The sequence below is a fragment of the Panthera leo genome, chromosome E2 (genome assembly GCF_018350215.1).
Source record: "Panthera leo isolate Ple1 chromosome E2, P.leo_Ple1_pat1.1, whole genome shotgun sequence".
Classification (NCBI taxonomy): Eukaryota; Metazoa; Chordata; class Mammalia; order Carnivora; family Felidae; genus Panthera; species Panthera leo.
The window spans coordinates 6,698,271-6,712,451 of NC_056693.1; the positions used below are offsets into that span (position 1 = coordinate 6,698,271).

The 14,181-nt window shown below is 43.8% G+C and overlaps 1 protein-coding gene across 1 annotated transcript in view; it reads right to left on the reverse strand.

The window, feature by feature from the left end:
- The window catches only part of LOC122209090 (zinc finger protein 432-like), a 51,925-nt gene extending 37,848 nt beyond the window's left edge, over positions 1 to 14,077 (reverse strand). The window contains 3 exon segments of the mRNA XM_042920715.1: positions 9,649 to 9,743; positions 10,017 to 10,141; positions 12,929 to 14,077. The gene's annotated coding sequence lies outside the window, so the exon portion shown is untranslated.
- Positions 14,078 to 14,181: the final 104 nt, after the last annotated feature.

Consider the following 14,181-nt stretch of genomic DNA (forward strand, 5'->3'; position numbering starts at 1 on the left):
TCCTCCATCATTACTATGCTGGCCCAGTCTCGCCCCTGATACTAAAATTGTCCCTGCTTGCACCGTTGGTCTGTGCCAAGCTCGTTTTCATACAGCAGGCAAGGTGATGTTTGTAAAATACAAATCAATCATGAAAAATTTCCTGTTCTCCATTATCTAATGACTGCAATACAGAATAAAATCTCAGGAATTGAGATAACCAAGTTTAGGTGCTTAAAAATGTGTTGGGTTGGGGCGCCTGGGTGGCTCAGTCGGTTGAGTGTCCGACTTTGGCTCAGGTCATGATCTCACAGCTCGTGAGTTCGAGCCCTGCGTCGGGCTCTGTGCTGACAGCTCAGAGCCTGGAGCCTGCTTCAGATTCTGTGTCTTCCTCTCTCTGCCCCTAACCCACTTGCATTCTGTCTCTGTCTCTCTCAAAAATAAATAAACATTAAAATTTTTTTTTAAAAAACTTAACATTTAAATGTTTAAAAATATATATATGTCGGATTCAATTTACCCCTTAATTCAGGGTTTGTGATGGAAATGTAAAACAGCTACTGCATAGCAAATATCCATTTCTTCTCTAACCAGGAGTCAAGCAGGGTATCTTTATTGAATCAAGAGAAAGGCTGGAAAGAGAAGAGAGGACAAGAGCCCCAATCATAAGAGGAAAAAGGAATAGAAAAGGCAAACCACATATGCTGTTAAGCAGGTCACAGAGGAAATGGGAACTCAAATTATAACAACTTTCAAAGGTGATAGGGGGGTGAACAATTTAAGGGTTCTTCTCCAATACACTTAAGAGGAATCTTACCTCCTTTCATATCCCAGCTTTCCTCCATCTTGCCTGAGGTTCTCATGTTTTTTATTCTTCTCTAGGGATCCTAGTCCTCTTCTCTCCCCCTTTTATAGGCAAACATTTAGCCTAATAACACACACATACACACAGTATTTTTTTGAACAATTCCATTCTTTAGAACTGCCTTACAATCGCTCATTCTTTGCACTGATAGAACTTTTTTCTTTATAGTCCATTCACCTTCATCTTCCAAATCAACATCTAATTCTTTTATTTCTTCTATGTCACAAAGAATGTATGACCCTATAAAGCAGCACCAATCAATAGACGGTTCTGTGATGATGTAATTGTCATGTAATACATCTGTATTGTCCGACATGGTAGTCACTAGTCACCTAGAACTATTGATTCTTGGAATGTGAACTCTTGATATTAAGGAAATACATGTTTAACTTAACTTTAATTAATCTACATTTAAATAGCCGCATGTGGCTAGTGGTACTGAAGCAGTGCAAAACTATCAAGGAATGTACAGTCAACGTGGGGAGAAAAGACATGGACATTTCTAAAGACGTATTTGTATCCTGGATTATTTATACATTATTTTTCTCTTTCCAAGAGTTTTAATTTAAATTCCAGTTAATTAACATACAGTGTAATACTAGTTTCAAGTGTAGAATTTAGTGCTTCATCACTTAATACAAGACCCAGTGCTCATCACAAGCGCACTCCTTAATCCCCATCACCAGTTTAACCCACCCCTCTCCACCCTCCCTCTCGGTTTGCCTCTTTTTTTTTTCCTCCCCTATGTTCATTTGTTTCCTAAATTCCACTAGTGACATCATAAGGTATTTGTCTTTCTCTGACTTATTTTACTTAGTGTAATACTCTCTAGCTCCATCCATATCATTGCAAATGCAAGATTCCACTCTTTGTGGTGGCTAACATTCCATTTGTGTGTGTGTGTGTGTGTGTGTGTGTGTGTGTGTGTGTGTGTGTATCACATCTTTATCCATTCATTAATCAATTACTTATACATTATTTTTTTTTCTTTTTTTTCAACGTTTTTGTTTTTTGTTTTTTTTTTGGGGGGGGGACAGAGAGAGACAGAGCATGAACGGGGGAGGGGCAGAGAGAGAGGGAGACACAGAATCGGAAACAGGCTCCAGGCTCCAAGCCATCAGCCCAGAGCCTGACGCGGGGCTCGAACTCACGGACCGCGAGATCGCGACCTGGTTGAAGTCGGACGCTTAACCGACTGCGCCACCCAGGCGCCCCTACTTATACATTATTAATAGGACTCCTTCGCTTGTCTCCCAAATACTCTCCTTGGGGAAAAATGTACTTAGGATCATTCTAACTCCACATCATTCCAAGCACAAAACCCGTGATCCAATTATTTCACGTCCCATTTCACCTAATGTGGAGTTTACTACATACCCTGAGTATGTTAGATGGAGCGTGAAGATACACCACTTACATATAATTCAGCTAACTTTTTTTTCTTTTTTTTCTATTTCATTTTAACCAATTTAATGTTTTTACTTATTTTTGAGACAGAGAGAGACAGAGTATGAGTGGGGGAGGGGCAGAGGGAGAGGGAGACACAGAATCCAGGTTCCAGGCTCTGAGCTGTCAGCCCAGAGCCTGATGTGGGGCTCGAACTCACAGACGGTGAGATCTTGACCTGAGCTGAAGTTGGTCGCTTAACCCACTGAGCCACCCAGGCGCCCCTAATTCAGCTAACTTAACACTCATTCCAGGAGGGCAAAGACATTTTGTTCACCTCTGTGTCCTTAGCTGGTAGAATAATACCAGGTATAAAGCAGGTACTTCACAAATATTCACTGAATGAACAGCAATTCATTGAAAGGCTGTTTCTCAGGTGACTTTACATAATATAAGGTCCTGAAAATCTGTGAAAGGAGTACCGACCGCTTTTCAATTAATCCTCCACACTATCCTAGGGAAACTGAACAGATCTTATATGTTCCCCAAACTCCACTAGTCAAAGACTGCTTTTTCCTATCAACCAACTCTATATTATAAACATTTTCATTCCTAGCAATATCCAAATACCACCTTATCTCTTTATGCTCACAGCAGTGTTTTGTTTCACTTATGATCCCAGGCATTCCAGATTAGTTGACGAAACTGAGCAATTGATGTGGAAGCTAGAGAGTATTATGTTACGCAAAATACCTCAGAAAAAGACAAATACCTTATGATGTCACTCGTGGAACTTAAGAAACAAATGAACATAGGGGAGGAAACAAAAGAGGCAAACAAAGAAAAGACAAGGTTACTAACATCAGACTGTGTCTCTTTATCAACAATATAGAGAATGAAATTTATCAGGCTTTCCCAGTCTCTGCATTCATATTTCTCTCAAAATACACAACTATATAATGGCCTGGAATTTTTTGTTCACTGTTTTTCTACTCTGCATTTCCTTCCCATAGGTTTTTTGAGACATAATGTGAGAAATCATTGACCACTGAAGGCACAGTCACATTGACTACACTTGTAAGATTTTTGTTCCCCTGGGCAAATTTTCTGCCAACACTGGAGGGCGCAACCTAGCTAGAGGCTGTTCCAAAAGGGGTAAGTTCCTATTTGCTAGAAGCCCACTGATATTTAATAATGTCTGAGTGGCGACAGAAGGCATTTGCACAGTCACCAAATTAACAGGACTTCACTTCTAAGAAGCTGTGACCCTGTGGAAGGGTTTTCCAATTTTATAAATCTACGTGTTTCTCCTTTGTGTGGGGGGTTTTTGTTTGTTTGTTTGTTTAATAAGGCAAGACTTGTAGGCAAAAGCTTTCCCACACCCAGTGCATTCACAGATCTCTCTCCTGTAGTTCTTTAATGGATAATGAGCTGTTGCTTCCTGATGGTTTTCCCACATTCACTACATTTATGAGGTTTCTTTCCTGTGTGCGTTTTCTGATGTTTAATGAGACCTGACTTCTGAAGACAGGATTTTCTTTTTTTTTTAATTTTTGAGAGAGAGAGAGAGTGAGAGATAGATCGTGAGTGGGGAGGGGCCGGGAGAGAGGGAGACACAGAATCTGAAACAGGCTCCAGGCTCGGAGCCGTCAGCACAGAGCCCAACACGGGGCTCCAACTCACGAACCACAAGATCATGCCTGAGCCGAAGTTGGACACTTAACTGACTGAGCCACCCAGGTGCCCCTGAGGACGGGATTTCCTACAGTCCCTACATACAAAGGAAGCCTTGTTTGCATGAACTCCCTGATGTCGTAAGAGGCTCACCTTGTGGATGAAGCCTGGTCCACATTCACTACATATACAGGGTTTCTCACCAGTATGAGTTCACTCACGTACAATGAAACTAATCTTCTGGGTGAAGCCCTTTCCACAATCATACATAGGGTTTCTCTCAGGTATGAGTTTTCTGAAATGAGATGTCATTTAATGAGCAAGGCTCTGCCACATTTAGTGCCTCAATGGGGTTTTCTCCTCTTCCATTTCTCTCGTGTATAATGACTTCTGACTTCCTATAACAGGCTTTGCCATATTCACCTATAGGTTTCTCTCCTGTGTGAATTTTCTCGTGTCCAGTGAGCCTGGACTTTGTGGTATGTGCCTTCCCATATGTACTGCATCCATGGGGTTTCTCTCCCCGGTGAATCCTCTCACGTTTAGTGAGCTGAGACTTCCTGATGAAGGATTCCCCACATTCACTGCATACGTGCATTCCCCAATTTTGTGAGCCCTCTGATGCTGAACAAACGGGAGCCTTAGTGCTGATGGGTTTTCCAATTTCAGGCAATTTTAGTATGAATTTGCTCATACTTTGTAAGGAGAAAGGATTTCTCATCTCCACTACACTCCATGGAGTTCTTTATTTCATAGCCTCTGCTTTAACTGACTGAATTTAAATTTGATTTCAGAGTTTTTCCCTAATTTTGCCTTAAAGGAAAATGATGGTCCAGATGGACGATATTTTCAGAGGCATCATGTTCACAGCATTGTTCCGCATTTAGTTGTCTTTAGGCATCTCCAGCCATGCAAGTGTCACCGTAGGTGATCATCAACTTCAGCTTCTAGGAAAGAAGAGAACAATGAGTGCCTAGGTGTGCACTAGCCAATCTTTAGTGTTGACTGCGTGATCTCAGTATAAAAGAGTCTCTATTAATGTCCCTTATTTCTTGAACACTGGTAAAAACACAACACACAAAAATCAAGTGGCAAAAGCAAAAAGCATACAAATAAGTTTAGATAGTTCACAATGAATAACTATACAGTTGGCTGCTTTCTAAATAGCATCTTGCAAAACATGCAGAGAGAGCAGAAAATAAGAAAACCACTGTTAGAAGAGAAAACACAGGTGGAAAAAAAACTTCATCCAAGGTTACAAGGGCTGCATTCAGTCATTCCACAAATCCTAATAAAATGCCTGGTAGGTACTGGCCACAGTGCTGGTGTTGGGGACACGTGAATGTATTGTTCTGAGTTTACATTCTAGGTACGGAAAATACACTGAGCAAAGAAAAATGGGAGGCAGGGGCGCCTGGGTGACTCAGTCAGTTAAGTGTCTGACTTCAGCTCAGGTCATGATCTCACGGTCCATGAGTTCGAGCCCCGCCTCAGGCTCTGTGCTGACAGCCTGCTTTGGATTCTGTGTCTCCCTCTCTCTCTGCCCCTCCCCCGCTCATGCTCTGTCTCTCTCTCAAAAATCAATATCAAAAAAAAAGAAAAAAGGGAGACAGCTGCAAATTATGAGAAGTGGTTAGAAGAAGCAAAGGAGATGAAGAGAGGTGGAGGAAATGAGGATACACTGTGGAGTAAGACAAGCCTTACCACTGAGCTCAAAATGGGAGGGGAAAGCACATGAAGCATTAAGGTTCACTCCTAAATATTTTGCTGGAGTCAAGAGGTAGGTGGAAACTTTCAAGAGGGTGGATGTTACTGAGGTTCAGAATGTGGGGGAAATAAGTGGACTTTCCGAAGCATATAAACATTTTGATTTTTATTAGACGGCAAGGTGCCAGTACCCAGTTGGATAGAAAAATGTTGAGAACTGGCCTGAGTGGACACAGCGATATGGAAAATATCCGTATGTAAATTTTTAAGGACAAAGGATAAAAGCTGAGGTCGTGTTCAGAGCGCAAAGACTGAAACAAAGTTGAGGCAAAGGACCAAGATGTTAGTTGCTCAAACATTCAGACTTCCGGTTTAGAAGAGTCCCACCAAAGGAAGCAAACGGACTATGGTGGTCAAGGGCAGAAGCAGATGCTTGTTATAAACAAACATCTCAGGCAATTCAGAATGTTGGACCCTCAGTGTTTGAGTTTGACATTTCTGTGATACTCTTGGGTGGTCGTCCGCTTTCTAAAATTTACCCCTTTCTTCATTCTTCAGAGCACCATCACCCTGGCCATACATTTAGGGACAGAATCTTATCTCCACACTCCCAACTTTTAGTCTAGCTGGGGCACGTTCTTGAAGAAAGGGGCAAAGGTGAGAGAGAATGACCATCCAGGAAATTCCACCAGACAGGTGGACACGCAGACTTCTCCAGGGACAGATTGCTTCCATACGGAAGAAGACCATCACCTTCCGTCGCACTCTGCAAGCTGTACCTGTACAGATGTCACATCTGATTTCCTCCCATTTTGACACCCCTAAGGCACTGATCCCTCATCTTGCAATGGACTGCGTCTTCTTCCATAATTCTGCATTTCTGTCTCCATGTTGGCCTCAGTTAAGCAGCCTTTAGGACCACTTGCCTCCTTCTGAACCAAGACTCGGGCCACTGGTACGTTGTTTTTCCCACAGCCTCAGGCCCTTCCTTATTATTGCTACACAGCTGCCACCAGGTAGAAATTAAGACAACCCAGACCTGAAAAAACAAAACAACAAAAAACCCCTACCATTCATCATGCTACCTCAACTAGTTCAATTACCAATACCTAAAGTCTAAACAGTCAGCCTGGCAATAAAAGTTAATATCGCCTTGGGGTGCCTGGGGGGCTCGGTCGGTTAAGCGTCCGACTTCGGCTCAGGTCGTGATCTCACAGTTTGTGAGTTCGGGTCCCGCATCGGGCTCTCCACTGATGATGTGGAGCCTGCTTGGGATTCTCTCTCTCCCACCCCGCCCCCATCCCTCCCCAACTCGTGCTTTCTCTCTCTCAAATAAATAAACTTAAAAATAAAAAAGTTGGGGCGCCTGGGTGGCTCAGTCGGTTGGGCGTCCCGACTTCGCTCAGGTCATGATCTCATGGTCTGTGAGTTCGAGCCCCGCGTCGGGCTCTGTGCTGACAGCTCAGAGCCTGGAGCCTGCTCCGGATTCTGTGTCTCCCTCTCTGTCTGACCCTCCCCCGTTCATGCTCTGTCTCTCTCTGTCTCAAAAATAAATAAACATTAAAAAAAATTTTTGAAAAAATAAATAAATAAAAATAAAATAAAATAAAAAAGTTAACATTGCCTTGATCACCCCATTTACCTGTTTCCATTCCAGTGCTGCCCCCACAAATACCCTCTGACACTGGCCTCTGCGAGGCTTCAGGCTGCTCTGTGGCAGTCTTGGCCATGGCCTTGCAGATTTCTTACTATTTATGCCTCTCTTCTTTGCCCTTCATTACCTTCTTTATTTAAAATCAAGGTATGCGCCCACATATCGTGGCGTTATTCCCCAGGCTCTCTATGTAACTGTAGGTTCTATTTCCTCTAGATTTCCACAGTATCACACCTTTGCTAATCATTTTGACATGTAACCTCAACCTTGAATTCTAGCAACAATACTATGTGTTCAAAACCTGTATTGCATACAGATTTTCTAATCAACCAGGCTGAGAGAGAAAGGCCTGGATGCATGCATTATACACATGGTCTCCAACAAAAGCCTTGGATTTAAGAAATGTTTGAAAAATAGATACGATGTTTTCAAGGCTGAGTTTCAGTGCTGTGGGCACAAAGCACTAAGAGAATTCATAGAAGGAAAACAAGCAGTCAGAGACCATTTCATGAAAAGAGAATTCAAAGTGCAGCAATACACACACGCGCGCACACACACACACACACACACACACACACACACACTTATATGAATGGGAAGACAACACTAAGATCATATCCCTGTCCCTTAGTTTATATCTTTCTTGCTGAATCAGCAACTCCCGACGACGTTTATGGCTCTTACTTTCCTGAAAGACATTTTTGTTCTGTTTTTGGAGAACCAGCCTCTCTTAGATCTTCCAACCTCACCACCTCTTTCTTAATTTCCATTGCTCTTTCTTTCTTCTTTTATATTTAAGAGAGAGAGAAACAGAGTGTAAGCAGGGGAGGAGCAGAGGAGAGGGAGATACAGAACCCAAAGCAGGCTCCAGGCTCCCACCTGTCAGCACAGAGCCGGAAGTGGGGCTCAAATCTACAAACCATGAGATCATGACCTGAGCTGAAGTCAGATGCTTAACTAAGCCACCCAGGTGCCCCCCATTCTTAACCTTCTACAGTACTCATTTTTCTAAACCGTTAGAAGACACTAAACTTAAGGGAAAAAAAAGAGGAAGGTGGAAGAAATTTTCTTCTAGAGAAAGTGATTTTAGTTCCTTACTAAAAAGTCTGAATTCATTCAGGAGTTTCTGTGAACTTAGGAGTCTCTGTTGAAAATAAAAGCTTAACTCACAAATTAAAGGGAAAGTTTAAGGACAGGAGAACAGAACAAGAAATGGAAAACAGAATCTTTGGACAACTTCTGAGTGGGGAAAGAGAAGTGTCTCATTAGTTCATTCAGGTTGCTAGAACAAAAACCGACAGAAATGTATTTCATATTTTTGGAGGCTGGGAAGTCCCAGATCAGGGTACCAGCAGATTGGGTGTCTGGTGAGGCCTGCTTCCTCGTGGGCAGTACCTTCTAGTTACAACCTAATATGGCAGAAAGGGCAGGACCGTCATGACCTAATCACCTCTCAAAGGCCACATCTCATAACACCATCACCTTGGGGATTAGGATTTCAACACCTGAATCTCGAGAGGACACAAACATTTAGTCTAGAACAAGAAGCTAAGAAGCCATGGAAACACAGAGATCAGATTACAGTGTGGACACAGCATCCAAAGCGAGGCTGAATGCTGGGAAGGGAAATCACTAGTTTGCAATGGGGCAGTTACATGAACCAATTGGAAGACTATTTTGAATTCAAAGAGCTACGTTTGGAGTAACACTTAGAAGGTGGAATTTCATAGCAATGGAAGTGTGGAAGAAGTAGTTAGAGACACTGCAACAATGGACAAAAAAGACTTGAGAACTGTAGGAAGAAGAGAACTAAGCAAACAATGACAAAAATCAAGATGGGAATGCCCGGCTGGCTCAGTCGGTACATCATGTGACTCTTGATCTCAGGGTCATAATTTTGAGCCCCACATTGGATGTAGAGATTACTTAAAAATAAAATCTTAGGGGCGCCTGGGTGGCTCAGCCAGTTAAGTGTCCCATTTCGGCTCAGGTCATGATCTCACAGTTCACAAGTTCAAGCCCCACGTCAGGCTCTGTGCTGACAGCTCAGAGCCTGGAGCCTGCTTCTCCCTCTCTCTCTGCCCCTCCCCTGCTTGTACTCTGTCTCTGTCTCTGTCTCTCAAAAATAAATAAAACATTAAAAATAATAATAATAAAATCTTTTAAAAAAATTAAGATGTACATAAAATAAACAGGGGTTGGCTCTCGGAAGAAGAAAAGGGGCATATTTTCCTATCGACTCCTACAAAGAAGCTCTCATCAGGGAAGGATATGAGGGCAGCTGTTTAGACATACTCAGACACTCTCACAGCCCTGGAACCTTCCCTGGCTCGTGAGAATGTGACCTCCTCAGCCATTCACCTTGCTGTTGTCACTTGCTCACCTGGACTGGTTCCACTGCGGACTTCCTCTTCTTTCGCCCACGGTTCTTCCCCTCGTTCAGCTTGGAGAGCGCGTCTGGTTTGTTGGCTTGATGCCCTGCCCATGGGAGAGACAGGACACTTGGAGATGGGCTGGGGTGTGTCGGGATGGGAGGACGCTACACGTGAGGGGCTGAGGCAGTTTTCGCATCTGCACGGCAGGGGTTCTTCTCTCACAGGAGCGGACATGTTACGCACTCTTGTCTGAAGCCAGAGAAGGACCCGAGAATCTACCACTGGAAAGCACTGCAGATACTCTGAAGTGTTAAGCAGCTGACAGAGGAAAGGCCACTGATGGGGAGTCTCTGAATGACAGGGGGGCTGTCCTCACCCACTGACACCAGGTTCCTGTAGTCCTCCAACATCACGTCCCGGCAGGTTCTTCTGGGTGGGGGCCAGGAGCTGCCACTCCTCCCACATGAAGTCCATGGTCACATCCTCCAGTGTCAGTAACTCCTGTAATAACATGGTCCTGTTTAATAGAAGTGTTTCCCTTTTATTTGTTATTTTTTTAAGATTTTATTTTTTCTTGGAGTGCCTGGGTGGCTCAGTTGGGTAAGCATATGACTTCAGCTCAGGTCATGATCTCATAGTTCGTGGGTTCGAGCCCCATGTCAGGCTCTAGGCTGACAGCTCGGAACCCGGAGCCTGCTTCCGATTCTGTGTCTTTCTCTCTCTCTGCCCCTCCAGACGCAGGGCTCGAACCCATGAACTGTGAGATTATGACCTGAGCCAAAGTCAGACACTTAACCAACTGATCCATTCAGGAGCTCCACAAGCAGTTTTTTAAAAACCACTTTGTAGGGGCACCTGGGTGGCTCAGTCGGTTAAGCATCCGACTTTGGCTCAGGTCATGATTCACGGTTTGTGAGTTTGAGCCCCACATCAGGCTCTGTGCTAACAGCTCAGAGCCTGGAGGCCACTTTGGATTCTATGTCTCCCTCTCTCTGCCCCTTCCCTGCTCACACTCTGTCTCTCTCTCAAAAATAAATAAACATTAAAAACTATTTTAAATCAGTCTGTAGAAGGAAAATACTATTGGGATATTCTGCATTTATACATTCAATAGTCCATTTATTTGACAAATCAGAAATTTCTGTAATAAGTAGATATGACATTCTCTTGCCAACCAAGAATCATATACATGGGAGTACTTACTTGCCAAACATTATACACTTGCCAAACATTAATCTTGATATTAAGATTAATAAAACAAGATTAATCAAGATTAATAAAACAAGATTAATAAAACTTATCAAGGGCCTTCCCAGACTTGGTGGATCTGAATTAACCATGTGGAGACAAGAGATGCCAAAATTACAAGATATGTCATGTTTAATAAGTGTGTTTAAAATGTTCTAAGGAATTTTTAAAAAGTGTTGCAAGGTAGGGCACCTGGGTGGCCCAGTCAGTTAAGCCTCTGACTCTTGGTTTCAGCTCAGGTCGTGATCTCCCGGTTCGTGGGTTCAAGCCCCCACATCAGGCTCTGCGCCAACAGTGTGGGGCCTGCTTGGGATTCTCTCTCTGCACCCCCTCTCAGAATAAATAAATAAACATCTTTTTAAAATGTCGCCAGGAGTATTTTAAAACGTCTAAGGAACAGGAACTATAAAGAGACAGGTAGGCAGAATTGAGGAACAGTATATCTGAAAAAAAGAAACACCCCCACAGGTTGAAAGCATATTAGAGGCACTGAAGGGATAATTAGTGAACTAGAAATTACCCAAAATGCAGCAGAGCTACTGCAGCTGGGCAGAATATTCCGAAAGACCATGATAATTTGCTAGCGGGACTCAGAGCTCACTGAAAGCTGTTACAGCTTATGATAGTTAAAGGATACAGGTTAACATGAGCCAAGAAAAGTGGCGCAAAGGGCAGAGCACAGCAAAGTCCCAGACATGGAGCTTCCAGATGACCTCCCACAATGGAGCCACGGGCAGTGTTACTTCCTCAGCATGCACCTGCGACAGAAGGCAGGGGAAACTGCCAACAGAAAACTCCCGAGCCTTGATGTCTGCTCCGTGTGGGGGCTCAATCAGCTGGGCAGGACACACGCATGTCCGCCTTCAGTCTCCAGCCTCTCCAGGGGTGCACGGACACACAGCCGCCCCCCAAGTCACGCTGTGGCTTTTCCTTGGCTGTTTTAATCTCTATTCTTTCTATCATAAATGTAACCTTGAGTATAAAAGGCTTTCTGAGTTCCGAGTCTTCTTAGCAAATTAGCATACCTGAGGGTGGTCTTGGGGACCTGCAAGGTAAAAGGGAACTCACTTGTTTGCTGAATATACATACGATATATGCATAAATATTAACTATTATTAAATATACATATATATTGGGCGCCTTGGTGGCTCAGTCGGTTAAGCGTCTGACTTCAGCTCAGGTCATGACCTCGGGAGTCCATTCTCGTCGGGTTCTGTGCTGACAGCTCAGAGCCTGGAGCCTGCTTCGGATCTGTGTCTCCTGCTCTCTCTGCCCCTCCCCCTCTCACGCTCTGTCCTCCCCCCCAAATAAATGAACGTTAAAAAAATTTTTTTAGGGTGGGAGGGAGGGCAGGGTAGGTGATGGGTATTGAGGAGGGCACCTTTTGGGATGAGCACTGGGTGTTGTATGGAAACCAATTTGACAGTAAATTTCATATATTAAAAAATAAAATTAAAAAAAATTTTTTTTTTAATAAAAAGGAATTAAAAAAAGAAAAAGAAACCTGGACCAGATACCACATGAGGACACAGGGAGAAGGTGGCATGTACAAGTCGAGGAAAGACCTCGGAAGGAACCAACCGTGGGGACCTTGATCTCAGACTTTAGCCTCCAGAATTGTGAGAAATGTCTGTTGCGTAAGCCAGCCAGTCTGTGCTCTGTTATGACAGCCCGGTAAGACTAATACACCCACCCCACTGAGCCAGACAAGGCAGTGACCCATGTAGACCCAAGCCCTTAGACCTTAGGATCCTCACTCGTCACCCTGTGCCACAGCTGAGAACGTGGCACCTGGACCGAGGGGAAAATGATGAGGCTTCAAAGGTAGAAAAGCAGTTCCCTAAAATACATGAAGATGGAAATGGAGCATTCCAGAGTCTAAGTAACCAACAATGCCATTATCATCTGGCAGTCAGCACGCTTCGTAATTGTTACGATTTTTATGAAGGTGAGGGGTGGAGCCTAGAGGATGTAAACAGACATGGCCTTCTCAAAGAGGACCATCTGGAATTACCCATCCTACTAAAATGTTTTATTTACCTGGGACGCCAGCCTCGGAAAGGTGAGTCAGCACCTGGGCCTCAGGGTTCGAGGCAGGCCTGGGCAGCCCCTTCAGGGACCCCGACTGAAGATTCAAGGACAAAGACACGGGCCACGAGAGGCGGTGCAGATTCGCGACACGAGGAGTGGCGATGACCTGAAGTCTGAGCCGAACAAGAGTCCATTTCTGATTCTTTGAAGAGCATCTGTTCAAATCCATCCTTCCAGAGGCCATTATTTTGCATGTTTTGTTCACCAGTGTGTACCCCATGTCTACAACAGTGCCTGGCACAGTGCAGGCGCTCAAAAAAACATCTGTTGCAGTAAATTCCTCAAAAACCCAGTGTTTGGAATTCAATGATGAGACAGCCACTTGATGGCAAATTTCCACTTTTTTCCCTTGTAATCAGCGCTCCGCTTTTAAGCTGGACAGATCTTTCCTGAAGCAAGGGAAAGAACCCTGAGTACAGGAGAGAGGACAAGGCCCCGTTCCCAGGACAGTGAGCGTGATGAAGCTACGTGTCCCAGTTCATCACATCACAAAGGAGCTGGGATCCCTGAGATAAAAGCTCTAACAGGGGGCAGACTGTGGAGCGAGGGTCAGGGCGCTTCACAGCATCGAAAGAATCTCACCTCCACCCATCTAACGCACTGTCCTCCTTTTTGGAGGTGACGTCATTTTCTATCAATCGGGCTTGCTCTGAGGATCCTATTCCTTCTCTGATCTGCCCTTTCTCTATTGCCAGGGGCCTCTATTCAGGATTCTTTTTTTTTCTTTTTATAATTTTCTGATCTTTGAAATTTCTTTCCCGTAGCTCCTTTCCTTAAGTAAACAAAAATCTGCTTGATTAGTCCAGTGGGTCATTCATTTAGGCCACACATTTACTTTCAGTCGCCTTTCAAAGCCATGGGATTTGTTTCCAGTCTGCTATGGGCTGGGGAATATGCGAAAATCTATAAACTATCTGGGTAGGGATTTATAATCCAGGTAGAAAGAAAGTATCTTTTAACAAAGAATCCACATCCTATTTTACACATGTAAAACCAACTGAGTCTTTTCCCCATCCCTGTCCAAATAATAACATGCCCCTCGAGCAAGAAATTACCATGATACTTTGTACCTTTTACCTTATGTCCCTTTCAACTAATGTAGGTGTATCTATCCTCTGATTACGTGTGCTGGAAGGTCAAAGTGCTATATGCATGTAATTCAGTTTAAAAAGAAAAAAAAAAAACACTTCCAAGGCAGCAAG